Source organism: Lutra lutra, chromosome 9 (genome assembly GCF_902655055.1).
Source record: "Lutra lutra chromosome 9, mLutLut1.2, whole genome shotgun sequence".
In the NCBI taxonomy this organism is placed as follows: Eukaryota; Metazoa; Chordata; class Mammalia; order Carnivora; family Mustelidae; genus Lutra; species Lutra lutra.
The window spans coordinates 5156931-5180126 of NC_062286.1; the positions used below are offsets into that span (position 1 = coordinate 5156931).

General features: G+C 39.9%; 1 long non-coding RNA gene across 1 annotated transcript; it reads left to right on the forward strand.

The window, feature by feature from the left end:
* Positions 1-18149: 18149 nt before the first annotated feature.
* LOC125108244 (uncharacterized) lies at positions 18150-19359 on the forward strand. The gene is made up of 3 exons (XR_007129849.1): positions 18150-18186; positions 18728-18886; positions 19292-19359. It is a non-coding gene; the product is annotated as an uncharacterized LOC125108244 (long non-coding RNA).
* The last annotated feature ends 3837 nt before the right edge of the window (positions 19360-23196 follow it).

Genomic DNA, 23196 nt, shown 5'->3' on the forward strand with positions numbered 1-23196 from the left:
TGCATCTGCTAAGACATCTCACAGATGACCTTGGCTGGCCCCTGGTTCGGTGGCTATCACGTGGGAAAGCAGAGCAGTAATGGTTGTGCTCTGGCGGAGGAAAAACAGCAAGGCAGTGTCGTTAAGGAGAAAGGGCTCTAGGGCCCCAAACCAGGGAATTGCTGCTCTCCTAAGTCAGCTCTGTGAGTGAAGTTGTGTTTGTATACCTCTCTGTTCTTGCATTCCTCCATCCTGAAAAAGGGGACAAGAGCATCTCCCTTTCCTCTGGTCATGAAGATTAAATCAAATGATGTGTTATGCCTGACCCAGAATAGGTATTTGATAAACATGAAGGCCAGTTTGCCATCACCAAGCAGAAGCAACCTGGAGACCTCCTCAGCAGAGAACAGGGGGAAATGGGCATGCAGTCAGGCTTCACAGAGCCTCCCTTCAGCTCAAAACGCTAAGGGGAGTGACTAGTCTAGGTACAGAGGACCCGATGACGATATCATGTGGATCTGGACTGCTGGGGCCCATTGAGGAGAATTATGTCCACGTGATGGATTCAACACATTTTAAAAGCAAAAAAGAAAAAAGAAAAGCAAGCTAGTTTTTGCTTAGGAATGATCTGGAAGAGCCACGAGGGAACTTGTTCCTGGGCTCTATGCAGCTGCACGTGTTTGAGGACGGACTTCAGCTTTGCGCGCAGATGGAAGGAAACCACCTTTTGTCACACCGCTGTCAATTCCACCCCAAATAGCCATCACGGCTCAAATGTAACCAGAGCCTTCTACCATCTCTTGTACCTGAGGCCAGGGTCACAGCGACTCTAGTCCAAGGTTTTAACCTGCCTGGCTTCTAGTCCCCTTGGAGGCTAGAGACAGGCTATGGTTTATCCAAGAGTGTGTCAGTCTCATGCTTTCCCTTGACGTGATGGTTTTGTTGTCTCTATTTTGTGATGTAAGGAGACAATAATTAATGGCTTTTGAAATTATGCTGCTTTCAAGATGTGCGTGGTGATTGATAACAGGAATAAAGGATCTGATGGTCGAATGAGTTAAATCAGCCATAATTATCTCCTTCTTTGTCCTTTTGCTATTTTCTTCATTCATTATTGTGTGTGTATATATGTGTGTGTGTTTAAAATTCCAGCTTTTGTTAATGATTAAAAATATTTTCCTTAAGAGGAACTTTCTATCTCAATTCATCAACATTTTGTGCCTTCTATGTGCCAACCTTAGGATTAGTCTTCAGTTGGACTAATTCTCTCTCCTTAAATAAATTACAAGGTATGAAGAGAGTTGATGTATGAACTATGATACAAGGCAAACATGTTATAGGAGTAGTACCAGGTATGATTTCAGTACAGAACAGAAAGAGATCATTTCTAGGTACACAGGTGAGGAAGGGTACGTAGAGAGGGAGAAGTTCCTGAGTTCGCTTTTCAGTGATGAAAATAAAAATGTACAGAACTGTGGAAAACGAGCCTGACCCATGGCATGCACATAGTTCAGCATGACCCGCGTGTGGAAATGGACAGAAAGCTCAGAGAGACATAGGCTGAGAAGGTGCCAGATGTCAGTTCATGGTGGATCTTGAGTATTTGCTGAAATGATGCTGGCTCATCTGGATGGTGATGAAGAACCAGTTAAAGGTTTTAGTGGGACAGGATTATGATCATAGGATATGCTGATGGAACAAACAGCAAACATGTCATAGGAGCTCCAGAGGTGCTTTCTTAAATTCAAACTCATTTTTTTACCTTTTTTTTTCAAATTCATTTTTAAAAAATTAAAATCCATTTTTCATTTCAGTAACTCTAAAGTTACATCAGGAGGTATAGAAAAGAGGACTAAAAAAATGGAACTCATTGTGTAAGGGTCCTTACTTTCCACATCTTGGAAGATCTGGCAAGGAAAGAGGCGCAGGTTTTCCATTAATTTCTTCAACTGGCATAAAGCACTATTGCTGACTTATACAAATAGCCATGAGGACTCTAACTCCTTCTCTTCCTAAGAACCCATGACTTCCTGCTTACAGGGCAGGTGTGGCAGTAATGGCCTCCCACCTGCATCTGTGATGATCCAACCTTCACAGACTGCAGTCAGTTCCCTAGTTCCCACAACCTGGGTGGTGTCACCTTAACTTTGACTTGGTTCCCAGATCCCAGACACAGAAGAAGCTACACAGCCTGTGGTTGGTGATATCAGACCCGCAAGCAGACTCCCTCTGGCTGGTCTTCACAATTCCATAGCCTCACTCTGCAAATGTTCTCAGGAACTAGAACCCCTAGGTGATGCATGATGGTTTGCAGCAACTGCCATTGCTGACTCTATAGCTGCATGTCTCTGCATCTACCCACATCCGGGATGGCAATGACCTCCGCGTGCGGCTGGTGTGTCCAGTGTCTAATTAACTCTTAACTACAGTGTCAGAAATATACACTTCAAATCAGTTGTGAAATCTGAGAAAAATCACAGACTGAAAATGTCATCCCAGTCACATTCTCCCTTCATGTCACCTCCCCCATTCTAGAACTCAGGGGAGAAAAGGAAAGTTTGAATGAGTAGGACATTTGTCTTTCTTTGGATGTGTGAAGAGCCCAAGTTTCAAAAAAACCTCTAATTCTGTTCTATTCATTTTCTGTCCATTCATTTTGTTTCTGTCTATTTGGAGAAGCCATGATTTGCATCAAGGATGATATCAGAACCAGGAAACCTCAACTACTTGTACCAAGCACTAACTAAAATGGTAATAGGGAAACGTTAAAAATGACCTTGTAGCGGCAACAAAAACAGTGCAGCTTCAAGTACAACATGAAAATGCCAGGACTTGCTATGCTGTGTGGAAATGGGATAGGCTTTCCTCATTTCAGGCTACAGCATTAGGCCCCCACCAGGGAGCTAAGACAGACTAAACCTCTACTATCAAATACTTTGCAGGGGGCATTAAGCATGCTGTTTAACTCAGCGATCATAAAAAACTGCAGCACAGTCATTAGTGCCCCCCACTTTTTGAGACACAGAGAGAGACAGCATGTGCACAAGAAGGGGAGGGGCAGAGGGAGAGGGAAAATCTCCAGCAGACTCCCCACTGAATGTGGAGCCCAACACAGGACTAGATCTCATGACCCTGGGGTCATGATCTGGGACAGAATCAAGAGTCGGACGCCCGACCAACTGAGCCACCCAAGCACTCCATTAATGCCCTTTTTAAATAAAGAGGAGCAGAGGCTCAGAGAGTTAAGGAACTTTCCCAAGATTGTATTGGGGTGAGCTAGGATTTGGTCCTACATCCATCTGTCCTCAGAAGTCATAATTTTCCACTTGACTTCTTTTTCCTGCAGCCTTGGAGACAGCAGCCCACATTTCCAGGCAAAGACGTTTGGTTCCAAGGACTCAGGAAGTCAATCAGTCAAGTAGAGTTAATTAAAACAACAATAATGATAACTACAACAAATAAATAACCAAGAAAGAATAATTTAGTTTAATACCTAGCCTCACCAAACGTTATGTTCATTATTTAGTAGGACTGTTGAGAGACATGCAATATGGCTTTTGGCTCATTGAAACTCCCATTCAGGTGGAGAAAACCAAAATATACATAAATAACCACCGGATTCATTCAGTCACTGTTCATTCATTCATTCATGTAGGCACGCATCACTTCTTTTTATGCCTGGGGCTAAGGCAAGCACTGAAATAAAGACATTGTACAAATCGGGGCCAGTCCTGGCACTCAAGTAGCTTGCAAGAGACTGCAGGAGACAGGTAGGAAATACATGTGAGCCAGATATCAACTAGAGGGCCCTTAAGTTCCAAAGACTCTGTCCAATTCCCTATGTTCTCCCAAGATCTCTGTAAATCCCTGGGGATCCATAGATCTTCTAATGCACTTTGGCTTCCATTTTTCATTTAGGGGCTTAATCTTTCACAAGTAAACAGGAACATACAACATAGCTTCAATGCCTTGCAGAAGAACAGTGCCTCTTACAGAACACCTTTGGGGCTGCCCCACAAGCAGGCACACACAGCTTCAAGGACAACAGAGTCATCGGGCTGAGCATTAGACTTTCCGTAGCAGGAATACTCTTCCTTCTCTGCCATCGCCAGCTTGGCCCCATAAATTACTCAGGAATTCTGCTCCTCTCTCTTCTTTCTCTACTCTCCTAGCTAGCCCCAAATTCTAGCTCATGATTTACGAAAGCCCAATTCATCTCTTTCTTGTCCCTCGAACTCTTGTGCTTAGTGCCCTACTGGCTATGCTTAGGCAACTGATCAAAGTTCCTAAACAAAAATCATCCTTCCTCAAGCATATCCAGCTGAAGGAGTAATACTATTTCTCACCTCAATTCATAAAGCATAAAAATGATGATCTATCATATGGTGACAGAAAAAGAGCAGGATGCTACGAGAGCTATACCAGGAGGAATAAGTTAGATTAGGCAAGGTCTGCAGGAAAAACATCCACATAAATTCACAAAACTGGCTCAAAACAACAGTTTATTTCTCCTCAGCCTCCCAGGTTCATCGCTGGTGCAAGAGGGGGCTGTTCTCAGGAGGCGTCCAGCTGGTGGATAAGGCTCTATCTTAATGCATCATCCTTAGAGCTGCGATACAGAAGAGAGCATGGCTGACCACACACTGGTTCTTAAAGTCGTTTCTGATCATCACCGTGGATGAAAACAATGCTCATTTTCACTTGGTCAGCCTTTTGTCAACGTGGAGGGAAGTGGCCTCCACTGGAGAGGAATGGCAGGTAGCTATAAATGACAACACAGTTTCCCACAGTCTGCCATTCTGGTCACAGATATTACTTTTACTCCCCTTTTTGCTTGCCAACACTCATTCCTTCCCCAAATTTGCTTCCTTTGCCCTGGAGATCTATCTAATGAAAAAAGGGAAGAGAGAGGAGGGGAGGGGAGGGGAGGGGACAGCATGCAAAGAATCTTTCCTCCCTGCAACCAATACAACTGTGAAGGAAGAGGGATTGCCTAGTTTTAGTAGACACTCCAAAACCCTCCAACAGATGCTGCACTGCTTTCTAAGACCCTGCTCTGCTCCTTAATCCACTGAACAAATTGTTCCTTGGTCCCATCCTCCTCTTAATTATCCTACTGAGCCACATTTGATGAGATCAGTAGCTGATATCTCTCTTCCGGACCCAGCAATGTCTTAGCATGCTTCCTGCATAGTTCGTAAGCCCAAGCCTCCATTTAAGTCTCAAGGATCCCTCTACTTTAGTTCTAGAGGGTCTTTGGGCAGTCAACTCTCTCAAAAATGTCAGTCTCTTAGCTACTTTATTTCAATAGCCATACTCAAATTTATTTCCCAGCCATGGATTCTTCCCCCTCTAGATCTAGCTGCATTTGCCTTGAGTCTAGTAGAGTTCCACGGGAGAGACAAAGCAATTCTTTCTCTATGTGAACCGTTTAAATATAACTGAAAGCAACTCAACAAAATTGTACCTGGTTTAACAAAGAGTACAAACGCCCTTTGGATTTGGTCTTTGTCATAAGGCTGAGTCTTAATCAGTCTGTCATGCTTAAAACTGGAAGACTGAGAATCAGCTGACTCTTCCAACCTTTCATTTCTTTCTTCCTTTTTTCCTACTTGTAAACTGGACAATTCTTCCCCAATTTCATCTCTTTTTCATCAACCTTCATCAAATGTAACCATTCACAAGAAACTGACGTTGGCCCAAGTCTGAATTCCTACTTACTTGACTAAACCTATGTATGGTCTTATCAGGAACATGTTTGTGTTCCAAGTCACTGTGGATGGCGGTTCCACTAAGGATTTCACTGTGACCTAATGGGGATCACCACCCTTACAAAGCGTACTAAGAGTGTTCTTACTGTTCATAGGCCAGCTCAGAAGCCAAGGTCACTAGTTTGGCTCATCACACCCAGTCAGGGGCCCAGACTAGTGGTGTTCCATGTGTGGCACATGCCTCCATAGTCTCAGGTTGGAAAAGAGGGTATTGTGACTAAAGTGCCAGTTATTGAAGCTTCTACTTGGAAGTGACAAGTGTCTTTTCCACCCACATGTTATTGGTCAAACCAAGTCCCATGACAAAGCCATCAGATACCAATGAGGTGAAGAAAGACAGTGCTCTCTTAGAGGAAAGTGGTAGATATTTTTAAACACAGAAGGGGAAAAAACTAGTAGGAAACATTAGGGAAGACCTTTTTATGGATATACTGTTTTCATCAGAAAACCAGTTCAGTGTTAGTATTTGCTCTGTACCAGAGATAAGAAACATGGCCCAGCCTCGAAGAGAAAGCCAATATGGAATGAGATGATGGGGGGTTGTTGGCATGAGCCAGACAATGTCATAAGTGCTTTAACAGAAACATACCAAACTACCATTTGTAGGGCATAAAAATATTTATATTTCAGGATTTTTGAAGATTTCTTGAAGAAGTAGGACAGTAGATACTGATTATGTTTTTTAGATGAAAATTTATTTGGGAACTTTTAAAGTAAGGATTGGCATTCTCTCAAAAGCAGCATGCCAAGTAGCCAAACCGAGGTTTCCCAGGGCATGAGAGGAGTGCCAGGAAAGTAATAACTAACTTGAGAGGCTTGGCAGTGGGCATGGCAACGAACGAGCCTCATGTCAACATATGGTAAGGATCACTAATTACTGGGTTTGCTTTCCTCATCACAATTGGTTAGTTTGATTTTTAATCCATACCAGCAGGACTCAAACAACAGGAGTAGAATCACTTCAAGTTCATAATCACAAACCTCAACTGATACAGAATCCTGGCAATAAAATTATGTTTTCCTGGCATTATGTTTTCATGTCTTCTTGTTACTGAAAGCTCCACCATCTTCCCACATGCACCCTCATACTCACTGAAAATAGAAATCATCAGGCTCATAAAGCCTTATATTTCCACTTCCAAACCAATGACCTGTCTATACATGCTCCGACTTTTTTTGTCTGCCCAACAATTAAAAAAGAAACCACGCTCATACTTACACAAGCCCTTGAATTCTGTCTCCATTTCCCCTTCCCAGGGGCTTCAGCCTTCAGGAGTTTCCTCTTTCTCTCGTACCTCATTAATTTCTATGGCATCACTCTCACCGGTAGACAGACACTGTCCTAGAATTTCCCATCTTAAAAAAAGAGTCATTGTTGGGCCTTATAGCATTTCTTAGCTAACAGATTATTTTTCTACTCCTGTTGTATGTTTCTTGAGAGTTCTCTATGATGCAGTGTCCATTGCTTCTACTTGCATCAGTTTTGAATCCAATATTGGGGCTTATTGTCCAGTGGCTCTTTTCAGTGAACTTCATGTCTTCTGGCCATTCTTTTACTTCTCCTTTGCTAGATACTTTCATTCTACTAAACCCCTGGGGCTTGGAGTTTCTCCAACCTCAACATCATCTTATCTTCTTTCCTTACTCCTTTCTCTTAGAGGACTACATCAACTCTTATATTTTCTTAATTGATACAAATATGGGTTCATCAGTTATGTGTCCAAAATACATTCTGAATCCATTCTGTCATCTCCACCCCAATTTATACCATCTTAATTTGGGCTACCATTAGTCCTCACTTGGATTATTAACAGGTACTTATTTGGGTCCTAACATATCTTCTCTAATTATCCTTCGACAGCAGTGCAAGTTATGTTCTTAAATTGTAAATGAGATCATATTACTGTTCTGTTTAAACTCCTCTGATATTTCCTTGCCCATCTCACTTCCCCCCTTGCCATGGCCTGACAATGCTGGGCGTAGCCTGACCCCTTCCTAGCTCGCTGCCCTACCTCCTGCCACACTCCTGGTCACAACTCTCCAGCTACACCAGTTATCTTTCTGACCCTCAACTATATTGACTTGTTTTTCTTAACTGCCTTCCTCTGGGGCTTTATATGTGCTGTTACCTATGCCTTTAATGGTTTCTGTCTACCTTTTACTGAATTACTTTTACTTCTCATAGTTTGGCCCTCAGTTTAAATATTACTTTCTTGAAGAGAAATATAATGAATATTACATTTCTTGAAGAGATGAATGAACTCATCTAATAGGTTCTTATTCATTATTTTTTAAAACTTAGCTACTTTTAAAAATTCAATACAGTTAATGCAATTTGCCAATGCTTTTATTCAATGGGCTGTTCTTTACTAATGGTGTTGCTGTCTTAAACAATGCACCAAACAGTTTCCTTCCTCTCTTCACCAGGACATACACCCTATAAGGGCAGAAGCCACCTGTCTTATACATGATTTTGCCCTCAGTGATGAGTACACAGCCTGGGACACAATAAATATTTGTTGAATAAATGAAACCTAAGAGCATGGCCCAAGGCCAAGGGTTGTTCCTGCTCCACCATCTGTGGCAATCAAATTAGATGGTTAGTGCAGTTTTAAAACTTGGAAATGCATTACATTTAGGTGCTAAATGCATTATATTTAGGTGCTACAAAAATTATGATGATTTTTTTCTCTTTCCCCTTGCTCCCTAACCTGGATTTAGAGGTTATCTGTAAGACTGAAATGAGTCGCATACTGACAAAGCAGATACTTCAAATCAATAGAAATCTTTACCAAGTCTTCATGTTACTTAGCAAATTAAAGAAGACTTCTACTTAGCATAGCTAAATATCAGTAAAGTATATTAAATAAAGATATATGTAGAATCTGCCAGCATAGGACATTAAAGATAACAGTGGGCAGTGGACCCAAGAATAGACAGTGTTTCTCCTAACTATACATTCTGTTGAGAACTACATGCTTAACAATTGAAACTTCTACACTTGTTAAAACAAGTCAGGTGGTTCCAAAAATGGTAGAAAAAGACTTCTGAACACTTACATTACCCCAGATTCTCAGGGATCCCAGGACTTCTGCTAACTGTAAAATGAGCCAAGATATAATCAAGAAAATGAAGACAAATACACAAATTGTGATAATCACAGACCCAAATCTTCTTACTCAGTAGATACACAAGCTGAGGAACTGGGAGTCACATGGCTGCTCAACTTGTATATCGTCTGAAACACAGTAGATACCTTCAGCATTTCATTCCCATTCACCTCTGTTCCAACTCAGGAACTCCTGGCCCGCACAGTGGTACAAGGCAAAAGAACACATATAGAGCAACCTTATATTTTAGGAGGCTGCCCCTTAAAAAAAATGTTTTTTTAATTTAAGAGATTGGGCAGAGGCAGAAAGAGTTCATGTACCTTGTGTTGCCTTTTCTATAAAACTCAGCCCACCCCCAAGTCTGCTGATTGCTCCTAACTCTCTATCATAGTCAGAGAAGCTGATCGATTTGAAGATTCAAACTCAAATTAGCAAAACAGCACTAGAGGACTACCTTGTACCCAGCACACATCAAGGGAGTGCTGTGCATGTCAATCTGAGCCTAGGATCAAATTTGAAAGACTGAAGTGAACAGCACCCAAGCATGTTATCCCAAGGATACCTGTAATCCTGGTAGAGGTAGCCTATCCAAGGATGAGAAACACATCAGGTAGTTGATAAAAAACCGCTCTACTTAAAGCAAAAGGGTTAGGAGTGTCAACTTACAAAAAGACGGGGAGTGGTGGGGGAGAAAAGAAAGAAAAAAAAAAAGAAAATATCTCTTATTGCAACATATGGGGTGTTGCCAAAACCCTATGCCCAAGGTTAAATTCATCTCTTAAAATATTTTATTTATCAAAGAATAATAAACAGAAACCTGACATTGATTTCAAGAAATCTGAAAAACAAGATGGGCAACTACAGGGAAAGGAAACCAACAGAACTTATCAAAGATAGGAAATAACAATACAAATGAGAAATTTTAAGAATCAGTTGTTTGAAATAATGAAAAATGACAGAGCAAAATTATGACACATGAAAAGGAAGAGCTCAGACACCATAAAGGTGCCATCACAACAGACACTGAGGAAATGCAGGGTTAAACACCCATTACTTTTACAATCTCACTGCATGCAGAATTTTCTGTAAAAATTTTAAAGTCAAAATAGTAGCAAGATTGATTAGACTACTAATAAGAATAATGCTATCAATATATTTTTTTCAAAATTTAAGAAAGGATATTTAATATAATCCAAAGCATAGACATATGTACTGCTACCTAATTTATTTTACATAACTTTAAAAAAATGCTGCTATCAAGATTTGAGAAAGCATAAAAATAAAAATCTAACACTCTGATTAAAAATTTTATTAAGTAAATGAAACAAGATGGAATTGGGAGGGAGACAAACCATAAGTGACTCTTAATCTCACAAAACAAACTGAGGGTTGATGGGGGGAGGGGGTTGGGAGGGGGGTGGGATTATGGACACTGGGGAGGGTATGTGCTATGGTGAGTGCTGTGAAGTGTGTAAACCTGGTGATTCACAGACCTGTACCCCTGGGGATAAAAATATATGTTTATAAAAAATAAAATTAATAAAAAAATAAAATTAAATTTAAAAAATTTTATTAAGTTTTATATTTTATTTTACTTTTAAAATCTGCAAATCTCATGTGCTCGCCAGCACTTCAGTGTAGATCAAAGGTCTTGTCCTTGACCGTCCTTTGATCAGAATTCTGTATTGGTGTTTTTGAACCAATAACATAATGTCTGCATTTCAAGTTTTGGTTTCTTAAAAGTGAAAAGTGAACCTGAAAATTTCTGGACAGCAATCTGAGTTCAGACACTTCGTGATGCAGGAATGGAGGGACCAAGGAAGAAGTGTGCAGGTACCGTTAGCATTATGGGCTGTGGAGCAGGTCCAGCAGAAGCTGGAAGCTGCGGGCCGTGCTCCCTGCTGTAGATACCCACCACACTAAACAGCCCGGAGCAAGGAAGCCGGGAAGGGGAGAGATCAAGCAGCGCTCAGGTGGTGGCTCTTAGGGCCTGCGGCCCCCTGGGCACTCAACCCCCCTGGGAAGGGAGAGGTGGGGACCCCGAGTGCACCTGCAGAAGCTCTCCCCACCAAGGCAGCCAGAGAGATCTAGCATGACAAGGAAAGGGTGACAGAGAGAATCAGTGGGGGCAGCTGTCCCCTCAAGGCTGGAGCTCCACAGCTGGGAAAACCCTCGCTCAGGAGAAGGCCGAGGGATACTGCAGCTGTGGTCACCGCCACGCTCACCTGTGCTCCTGGCTCAGAGCAGGACGCAGCTGGGTAAATGCCCGGGCGCCACCTTGGCCCCCTTTGTGTAGTCACCCAACCAGAAAGAAAAGGTGAAAATGTGGCAGTAAGAAATTTTATACATGGCACTGAACACCTTCTGTGCTTCTATTTTGCCCCTTTCACCAGACCACTAAAACTGTGTGCATTTCCTATGAATTATGGATTTGTCTTACGGTTTTGTTATTGTTGTTGTTGGGGGTTTTTCCGTTGTAAAGAATCTCTTTCTGGTAATCAAAAATTCTTTAAAAATGCTATTTCAAAAACACCTTAGCTATTTTTAAAACATCTCATATGTGGCCAAGTAAAGATTTCTTAAAATGTGCTTGGTTTGTATTAAATCTTTTCAACATGAGTTTTTCAAAACAAAAAACTGTCAGAACCATTAATAAGAGTTTTATTTTATTTTTTTAAAGATTTTTAAATTATTTGACAGACAGAGATCACAAGTAGGCGGAGAGGCAGGCAGAGAGAGAGGAAGGATACAGGCTCCCTGCTTAGCAGAGAGCCCGATGTGGGGCTCGATTCCAGGACCCTGGGACCATGACCTGAGCTGAAGGCAGAGGCTTTAACCCACTAAGCCACCCAGGCGCCCTTATTAATAAGAGTTTTAAATAAAAAAATTTTAAATGGCTCAGAATGTTAAGAGAATGGAAAAAGAACAAATATATTGGAGTGCCTGGGTCGCTCAGTGGGTTAATCATCTGCCTTTGGCTCAGGTCATGATCCCAGGATCCTAGGATCCAGCCCCACCTAGGGCTCCTTGTTCAGTGGGAAGCCTGGTTCTCCCTCTCCCTCTCCTGCTCCCCCTGTTTGTGCTCTCTCTCTTTCTCTGTCAAATAAATAAATAAAATCTTTTAAAATTGGAAGGGGAGGTGAACCATGAGAGACTATGGACTCTGAAAAACAATCTGAGGGTTTTGAAGAGGTGGGGGGGTGGGAGGTTGAGAGAACCAGATGTTGGGTATTAGAGAGGGCACGGATTGCATGGAGCACTGGGTGTGGTGCAAAAACAATGAATACTGTTATACTGAAAATAAATTTAAAAAATCATAATAAAAAGAACAAATATACTAAGAACTATTTGAAATAAAAAAGAAAAACAGTCCATTTGTAATTAGAAAAAATATCCTTAGATATACTAAATATATTAGGAACATGAATTAATTACAGATCAATTTTTAAAGGATGATTTATTTAAATGTTAATAGTACTCAATTTTTCCACCAGAACATCGTATACTCCAGTTGTATTCACTTCTTTTTTTCAAAAGGTCACTAAAATATTTTTGTGTTTATTGGATTTCGTAAGAGTATACACAGAAATACTACAAAACTTACACCTAGGTTCTTCATATTTCTACTCTTATTCTCAACATGGCCATTTTTAAAAAATTTTGTCTACCAAACACTTACTGCTGATTTCTAAGAAAATTTGTGAATTTTCCGTGTCTATTTTTTATCTGGCTATTTTACTTAGCTAACATTTGAGTCTAATAGTTTCTTCAGTTAATTCCCTTGAGATATTTAAAGTATAATCAGTGAATTGTATTTTAGTATAATTGATCTATAATTAATTCATATGATTAAAATGAGTCAAGCTAAATCTCTAATGGGAGGACTAGCTTTTGAGGAGAGTGTAGACCACAAGCTACGACAGAAGAGGTGACAGGTGTGTGCAGGATGGAGGGACAGGAAAACACTGCTTAAAAGGCATGTGCTAAAATATTCCTGAATTTACCTGTATTTTTTAAACGAGCTTAAGTGATGTCTCTTTGTCATCTGCAATTGAGAATCTGGATGATAACTAATTAATATATGAAAAAAAGTCCAGCCTCTCTAGCAGCAAAAGTATTGGCAATGGTGTGCACAGTCCATACGACATGGCTGCTGAGAGCTTGAAACAGGATAAGTGCAGCTGAAGAGTGGAATTTTAATTGTACTTAATGTTAGTCTATCTTAATTTATCTGTGGCCTGCAGCTACTCCTTTGGACGGTGCAGCTCTAAAATGATAAATTTTTTTGTGAATTAAAACAATAAAATACTTTTTTTTATTACAAGGAGAAACATATTTGGAAACATGGTATTGGTGGGGAGCATGTGGTATGAATATGAAAATAATTGCCCCTGTTGGAGCACAAGTTGGTATAAAGTTTCCTTAAAATCATTTGTCAAATGTATCAAGTTCATAACTTTGGCCCAGTGTCATCACTGTGACTTCAGAAGCTTCTAGGAATTAGTCCTACTAAAATAGTCAGAGATACTGATGCTAATTTGTGTATGAAAATTACTGTCATATGATTTATAATTTTTTAAAATCCAAAATACATTTAAATGAACAACCAATGAAATTATGGGTATTTGAAGAAGATTAACTATTACACATGCACTTCAAGTTAAGTCTGGGGGCATGAGTCATTTAATCGCAAAATATTTACAATATTGCCTATTTTATAAAAAGATACAATGTCTCTCCCTGTCCCCCATTGCATTCCCTATTACTTTCTCCCACAAATTAAACAAATAATATTAATAACTATCAGCTTTTCACAACAACTTAGAGAATATAGGATAATAAAACTCGCTTAAGATTGGTTCTAGCTTTTTAATTGCCAATTTAAGAAACCTTCAATAAAAGAATTTATAATAACATCATGAATGAAAATAAGCCTTCAAATGTTAATAGCAATTTATACTTTACAAAGCAACTTCACATTTATTATCTCTTATCCTTCAGCAGCCTATAAAGATAAAGCTCAGTGGAACTAAGTTATTTGACCAAAATTATACATTTTGCAAGTAGGGCAACCCAAAAGAGACTTTAACTGTTACATTTGTTTTTGTTTAAACTGATGTTAAGTTTAATAAGGTCTCAGAGGTGATGTGGGTCTTTCTACTTCTGAATTTGAGTCTTCTGTCTGATAAACTATAATTATCTGGTAAATAATTAATCTACTCAAAAAGAAATTACACTGTCAGTTTGGAAAGTTGAATTCCTTTTGCAGCAGAAAGGATTCTCTGTACTTTTCATGCCTTTGGAGAGATTTTCAGTTAATCCCTGCAGACTATGCTCTCGAGAATGTTTTCTAGCCTGTCTGCACACAACTACTCTAAGAATAAAATAAAATTATTAGAGACAGAAACACAGATCATCTTGTGCAAACCGTGCCCACGCTCATCAGGTGAATGGTTTCTTCAGTCTTTAATATGCTCTCCTTCCTGCAATTAAATAGAGGCTGTATTAATCACCTGAATCACATTAGTCTCTGGGGGGTGATCAACGTGTTTTAAGGAAGTGATTTACCCCCATTAGTTTACCTTAGGATCAAGCTTATTAGTAAAGCTTAAAATTGTTATGGTGCTTTACAAAAAAATAACTCAAGATATTTTATGAAAATTGTCTCCGGAGTTTTCCCAAACACTAACTCGGTCTTCTTTTTACGCTAAGTCCAATTTCCAGATGGGGAAGATTTGTTTAAAGGCTCAAATTATTCTGTCATCGACTGTTAAGTTTAGGGCAGAAGATGAAGAGCAGATGGCCTAACCTTGCCACATTGCAAATGAGAACACAGGCTAGAGCAGTGAGGTGGCCGGCCCAAGGTCACACATTCGGGTCTCAGGGATGACAGTGGGAACCTGTTCTAAATCCCTGCTTGTTTGTTATTGAGCAAAGGCAAACCAACCCACCTTTCTTAAGTTCCAGAAAAATGCATTTTCAGTCGGCTCTGTAATTAAAAACACATCTTTTTTTTTTTTAAGATTTATTTATTTATTTGACCGACAGAGATCACAAGTAGGCAGAGAGAGAGAGTGAGAGGGAGGAAGCAGGCTCCCCGCTGAGCAGAGAGCTCGATGTGGGGCTCGATTCCAGGACCCTGAGATCATAAACGAAGGCAAAGGATTTAACCCACTGAGCCACCCTGGTGCCCCTAAAAACACATCTTAAAATACTTCTTTTCCCCTCAATTCTGTCATAGCATGCCTTCTGTTTGAGATGAAGACATTGGAAGCCACTTATTGGATCTTCAGGTGTGACATTTCCAAAAATCAGTAAATAATGTTAGTGGTTTGGTGTTCACTCTCTTTTCTGCCACTCACAGAGAACACAGAAGTTGCTCTATCTTTAGGTCGAATATCTTCTTACCAATAATGAAAATATTATTTCTCAAGGGTGTATGGTTCTTTACATAATGACATACACTATCCCATTTTAAGATGCTTAGTTTTGCATCAATAGATAACTCAAATGGGAAAGTGGTCTGGAAACAGGGCCTGCTGTAACAAAGACTCCCAGGATGGAGTGTTTGCTTTGTCATGGGGCAGGTCCAGGAGATGCTTGGGGTAGGCTGGACGTGCAGTGATAAACTGAGAGTACAGGCTTAACAAATGACCCATGTTTTGCTATAATGAGACAAGTGGCAAAACTACCATTTCCATTAACTTGAAAAAAAAAATGTACCAAATTAACCTATGCATGCAGATAAAATTTCTAGGCTGAATGCTGAAAGTGTTGATTGGCTTCTGTTAATTGCGTATGGTAAGATACAGTATGTTGAAGATGAGCCGCAGAGAGAACTAGTCAGTGCGAGCAGAACTTCCAATCCAGACTCACTAGCTTGAAAATAAAACTGTTTCAAATTTCCAGGCTCACCTGCTGGTACAAGGCTCTCAAAGTAAGAGATGGCCTTGGGGTAAAGAGTAAATCAAGAATGTAGTCATAAGACCCTATTTAAGACCCCAGTGCAGTAAAGTCTCTCAACGAAGAGAAAGCACTTCTAAAAATCTTAAAAGTGTTGTTTCACTGCAACTATACATTTGGCCCAGAGTAGGAAGTGTTCACTCCAACAGAAGTAAGGACATGGCTTCTGGGGCGTGAAGTGAGTCACAACTGGATTCAGTCAAAAGCCCACAAAATTTCCAAAGTGGTGTTGTACAAGTTTGGACTGAAAGAGGGAGAAATCATTAAAAAGGAAAGATACCTCTGGGATTCTCAACTTCCCACAGCCAAGAAAGAGGCTAAGGAAAGTGAACACATGGGCTATTTCTTATGGGAAAAAAGATGTTTCAGAAGGAAGAATCCCAGAGGAAGGACCCAAAACCCATGAAAAATCATGAATTAGGGAACTACTTCTGAGAGGGAGAATTGGCCCCAATTAAGGAAGATTCCCTGCTCCCAGACCCAGGCTCTGACATGATCAGCTGGATTTCAGAATTGCTATGGACAAGAGAACCCTATGCACCTCCTGTCCTTACCTTTCCTATTCAAACTTTCCATTGCAGTGATCTTGTCTCCATATTACCATTGTATGTAGATGTGTGAAAGATTACATATCTTTATAATTCACAAATCTCTAGGTCAAAGACAGAAACATCCACATAGCCTACTCCACATCTGGGCCTGATGTAGATCATGAGATCATGGACTTCAAACTCATTGTTGTGACCTGATGAGTTTTGGATGGAGTTCTTATTAGGGAATGAGCGTCTTTTGCATATGGAGAGGAGTGAACCATTGGGGCAAGAGGGTAGACTGTTGTAGACTGATACACCAATGGTGCCCAGTGAATCAAACCTCTCAGTACCCATACCATTGTATAATCAGCTCTCAAACAGTCTGGGCTTGGCCATGGAACTCACTCTGGGCAATGGGCAGACAACAGCGAATATGTTGCAAGGAAATGCTTGATAAGCTGCCATTTTATTGGAATCTTGCTTTTCTGGAATGCTGCTACTGCTGCATGAGGAACCCCAGCCATGCCCTGCCCTCTTAAGGACAAAACACTGTAAGGAGAAGAAATCCAAGTTGAGCCAGTCCCAAGCTATGACCTAGCTTCATATGAGGTAACCCATGTAAGTCCAGTAAGAGAACTGCCAGCCACCCCATGACAAATGATAAATTATTGTTTTAAGCACTAGGATCTGGGACAGTTTTCTACTCAGCAAGACATAACTGGAATAAGAACTTTTAATAGCAACAGAAGAAGCTGGGAGAAAATGAGAAACATCTTTAAAATTGCTGTGGAAAAAGTCATTTTTCACCTGGAATCCTATTTGTATTCAAACCATCCATTAAGCAAATGCATGGGATGTTTTAAAATAAATCAACATTTTCCTTTCCACATGCTCTTTTTTGGAAGATGAACTTAAAAAAGTGAGGAATTAAACCATGAAAGAGGAAGAGATGGATTTCAAGAGAGGAATATTTAACCCCAAGGGGGAAAAATATGAATAGGCAAATTCCCCAGAAAACTATAAAGGGAATTCCTATGGGTACAGCTAGGCACATGTCTAGCTCATTAGAGGAGAACAACAGAAGACTCCTAACTCTCTCATTAGAGGAGGACAACAGAAGACTCCAGGAAAAAAAGAAAAATTCAATATACTAAGGTAAGATTTACCCTCCAGTTAGGGAGGTGTAGAATGCATTATTTATGACTACTTAGAAATCTAAATGGGTAAAAGAGATGAAGTATTAAAACAAAATGAAATGTACAAGAAGAAGGATCATCATAAAGCACAGGGATCATCACTATCTTTGGAAGGAGTTTGTAGACATATCTACATGAGGATACATATCTGCACTGGTGGGGGATCGTGTCGGTGAGTTGATTCCCCATCTTCCATAATAGGAGGTCAATAGGTAACAGCTAGAATGGAAAAATCAAGACATGGAAGCATATGGTGGCTTTATAGAACTCTGAGTCACTACCATATGAAAAATCAGCTAGAAGCTTCTAGGCTGGAATGGCCACCTCTTAGAGGTGGGAATAGAAATGAGAGAAGTGGAACCCAGCCTCCAGTTTTTGTTATAAACATCATAGTGCTACTAGATTGTAAAACGATGTGCTTTGAACATCATTGACTACGTTAAAAGAAATTTTTTTTAATCTAAATATCTGTACTTGCGATGAAAACTTACAACCACTACCAACATTAAGAGAGTTCTTCTTTTTTTTTTTTTTTTTCTTAGATGATAGTCCAAGGATGCTTTGGCGAGAGGGATAAGAATAGCAAATGGAAGCATAGCACATGGTCCAGAAAACACAAATTCTAGAAAGGGTGGTAAGCATTATCTTTAGCTTTACCAATTCACTTGCTGCATGTCCAGGCTGAACGTCTAGGGCAGGGCACAGCGTGTCAGTCCAAGTTTCATGAGTGTCTGGAGCTAAAGAATGTAAGTGAGCAAGGGGAGAGGTAGACTCTGGGACACGGGCTTAGGCTGTCCTTTTATAAGCTCTCAGGGGATGACTGAAATCAGAGCCTTGACCAGAATTTATGTTAGTTGAGAAAATGGAATACCATGAGATCATGAAACAAGGGATAATTAAATTTCAACCGCTGGGGGAGGAAGAGAGGTCATTTTGAAGGCACAGGGGGAAAATGATGAGGGGAAAGGCCAGGGAGGCAGACGAGAGATTTACAGAGGGTGATCCATGAAGCCCAGGGTCCAGATGAACAACCCGCAGAGGACAGCAGCAGCTGCCACTCTGGACTGTCACTCCATTTAAAATCTCTGTTACATATGAAATCACCTCAATTAAATAAGTGTGTACGGCATAATCATGTGCTGCCACCCCTTCATTTTCTAAACTGTTGTCCCCAGGACAGAGGTCAGAGAACAGAAACAATGTCTACTGTAAAATAAATCAGAGACACCCTGGTCTACTGCTCCTGCATCTGTCAAAGTGTGCCCTGGTTTCTACAATCTCCTCCAAGGAGAATAGCCTACCTGGTTCTTCAGGAAGGTCAGCCAACTTCTCAGGTATTTTCAGGTCAGGCATTGGTTTATTCCCATATTCAACAAGTATTATTGATCATCTACTAAAATAGGTGCAACTTCCACACTCATGGGTGTATCATTCAAGGGGTGGACACAGACAAAAAACAAATAGACACACAAGCAACCCATTGAGTGTTACATGGAGAAGTACAGACAACAAGCTTTGTCAGGCAGCCTTCCAGTGTGGCCTCTGATGATACCCACCTCCGGGAATTCACACTCTATGCCGTCCTCAATCCTTGGGTGTTGATAAGTCATTCATTGCTAGAAATAACCTATGGAAGAAGTGATAGACTATCACTTCTATTATATTATAAAGGAAGCTTACTTCTGCTTACTCAAACTCTCTCTCTCTCTGGCTCTTTGCACACATTTGCTCTGATGAAGCAAGCTGCCATGTTGTGAGTTTCCCTATGGATAGGCAAGAACCTGAGGGTGGCCAGTGAGGAAGAGGCCATCAGTTCAATGTCCTTGAAGGAGCTGAATATCACCAGTCACCACATGAATGAGCTTGGGATCAGATCCTTCCTCAGCCATGCCTTCAGAAGAGAGAATCTGTAGCCCCTTTCAATATCTTGTAGGCAGACTTGCAAGATCCTGATGCAAAGGGCCCAGCTGTATCATCTCTGGGTCCACAGAAACGATTAGAAAGACAAAAGTGTATGGTTTTAAGTTACTGAGTTTGGGGGTAATTTTTACACAGCAATAAATAATTAGTGCAGTTACACATAATATTTGTCACTTTCTTGTCTTTTTTTTTTAAGATTTTATTTATTTATTAGAGAGAGAGAGTGAGCACAGGCAGACAGAGAGGCAGGCAGAGGCAGAGGATGAAGCAGGCTTCCTGCCGAGCAAGGAGCCCGATTCGGGACTCGATCCCAGGTTGCTGGGATCATGACCTGAGCCGAAGGCAGCCGCTCAACCAGCTGAGCCACCCAGGCGTCCCTGTCACTTTCTTGTCTTAACCTATTCAGACAATCTTTGTCTTTTAACTGAAGGATTTAGTACCTTCTGCTTTAATACAACTGCTTTTATATTGTGGGTTAACTTGACCATTTCACTTTGTTCTTTCTATGTGACCTAATTGTTCTCTGCTTCTTTATCTCCTTTCTTGCCTTGTTTGGTTTGATGGAGAATTTTATCATTCCGCTTTTTTGCCTCTTTAACAGTGTGGAAACTATATGATACTGTCTAATTTGTCAAAGTACACTGTCACCACTTTCTCTGCTCTTAGATAAGGACCTTTAAGTATAGGACACATAACTACTTCAGGCTGTGTACATATCATTAATCTATGTAACTGAATCTCTGTTGTATATTGATTTCCCACATTCTCGTTCCTCATACCCTGTTTTGTGGGGTACCTGCTTACTTTTATGTGCTGATCATATTTAAGACTATTTCTAGGAAAAAGTTGAAGTATATGAAAATGGAATATTTCTTAACTGAAGATTTTCCTTCCTTTTCAATGGCTATGGGAGAAATGTCCTAGGAGTACTTTAATTCCATATTCGAGGTTTGAGATTTTCTGGAAGACCCAGGAGATGCAAGCACAGGTTGGTACCCACATGATCACTGATTAACTTCAGATTCCTACTTTATTTGTGGTTGAAGTCACTTTGCATACTACCTAAAAGCATGGCTGGGCATTGGGCAGACACTTCGTGTAAATTTCTCCATCCCATAATGTTGTTATCACAGATGTTTCTTCTTGATTAGCTGTCACCCTCAAGGAAAAGCCTATGCGAGTGTAAGGTTTATCTCTTCAGGGTATCACCTACTCTTAGATTTTAGCTCACTTATTTCTTATTATGTTATTAGCTCTCTGATGTTTTCAGAATTTTCTCACTGTTAATCTGGCATTTTCACGACTGCTGTCCACTATGAAAGGATTTATTTTAATTACCTAATCTGCCATTTCTAGAACAGAAAGTCTCTTTATCTATAATTTTCATAAAAAATACTTTTCACAAGAAAATCAGTTAAGGGGTCACCGGGTGGCTCAGTTGAATAAGTGTCTGACTCTGGATTTCTGCTCAGGTCTTAATCTCACGGCATGAGTTCAAGCCCTGAGTTGGGCTCCACATCACTGTGGAGCCTAGTTAAAAAAAAAAAAAAAAGGAAAAAGAAAATCAAGTAGATTGAGTCCTTTGTTTATTATGGTTATATGGTATAATATACTATTATAATTAGTATATTTGTTTACATCTTATTTGTCTTTGCTGTCAAGGAAATTGTATCCTTTTTCATATGATACTGACATATCTAGTAACTTAGCTAAACTATCACTAATTGTGAAAGGTTGTTTTTAGACTTTCATAAATTTTGTATGTAGACAACTATCTCTGTAAATATGAACTTTATTATGGGGTGCCTGGATGGCTCAGTGGACTCACTCACTGGGTGTTCGACTCTTGATTCAGGCTCAGGTCATGATCTCAGAGTCATTACATCGAGACGGAATCTGCCTGAGATTCTCTCTCCCTCTGTCCCCCTTCCTGTGCACATACATTCTCTCTCTAAAATAAATAGATAATCTTTGAAAAAATTTTGCTACTATACTGCCAATTATTATTAAGATTTTTATTTCTTTTTGTTTTTTGTTATTATAGTGCATTTTCTGATACCTGAAGAAACTGCTGAAGAATAAAGTGTGGTGATAATAAGAATTTCTGTCTTTTCCTAAATTTAATGTAAATTTTTCCATCATTTACCAGTAAGTATGATGTTTACTATAGATTTGTGATAGATGCTTTTTTGTAGTAAAAATAAAAACAAATGAACAAAAAAACCCTTGCATTTTTGTATCCAACTTAAAAATTTTAAAAAGTCTAGAATGTTCAGAGAATTTCCTAAGTCATTTCTTCATCTATTAAAATGATGGTATTTTTCCTTCAAATCTATAATATATCATGCTGATAGATATTTTGATATTAAGTCATCAATGTGTTACTTAGATACACCCTATCTGATCATTTTAATGCCATGCCAGATTGAATTTAATGGAATTGTATTTAGAATTTCTATAAACCGGGGCTCCTGGGTGGCTCAGTGGGTTGGGCCTCTGCCTTCGGCTCGGGTCGTGATCTTGGGGTCCTGGGATCGAGCCCTGCATTCGGCTCTCTGCTCAGCGGGGAGCCTGCTTCACCCTCTCTCTCTGCCTGCCTCTCTGCCTGCTTGTGATCTCTCTCTGTCAAATAAATAAATAAAATCTTTGAAAAAAAAAAAAAAGAATTTCTATATAGAAATTTCTATATAGAAATTCTATAAAGAATTTCCATTCTTCAAAGATGAAGCTCATGACTTTCTTTCCTAATGAAAATAACAATAGTAATAATAATAATTAACCTAATCATAGGCAGAGCTAGGAATTTCTCTGTTCTCCTATTTTTCTATCCAGTTGACAGTGCTGACTGGAAGTAGGCTCTGCATTTTTGTTAGGAAACTCTTTTATTAACAGACAGCTCTAAAGGAATCCACAAAACAGAAGTCCCTTTCCAAATGAGAATTACTCCCTTTAAAAAAATAGAAGGGATTTATATTTACATTAAATAAACCATTTGTCCTTGGGAATTTTCATTATCTTTATAATGATGTGTCTTTTTAATCAATAATATAATATTCATTTCTATTTGTTACATTCTTGTATTTTTCTGATCCTTATCTTAGAAATATTTTAAAATTTTCTTGTTGTAGGTCATATATATCCTAAGTTTATTCTTAAGTTGTTTTGTTGTTTTTGTTCATGGGCTTTATTTCTTCCACCGTGTGTGTGTGTGTGTGTGTGTGTGTGTGTGTGTGTGTATTACATGTAAATAGATATATTTACAAATGGAAGCTATAATAACCCCCCTCTTCATTCTATATTGCATATATCCCTAGCATTAACTGAATTTTCTTCCTGTCTGTTTATGGCATTTTTCATATAGGAATATAAACACATCATTCATCAAGAGGCACTTCTATTGCTTGCTTTTAAAGTGTTATGTCACTGGTTTCCTTCTCTTATCTAGTTGCACAGGCCAGTTTCAGGAAGTGATCATGAGCAAATACTGACTGGGTTCAGGGGACAGAAAAATAAATGAGATGTTCTAGGTTCTTGTCTTCAGGGGGTTGAATACAAGGTTGGAACTTAAAGAGCCTGAACAAAGGTTAAGACTGTCACTTACCGGGGCGCCTGGGTGGCTCAGTAGGTTAAAGCCTCTGCCTTCGGCTCAGGTCAGGATCCCAGGGTTCTGGGATCGAGCCCCGCATTGGGCTCTCTGCTCAGCAGTGAGCCTGCTTCCCCCCAT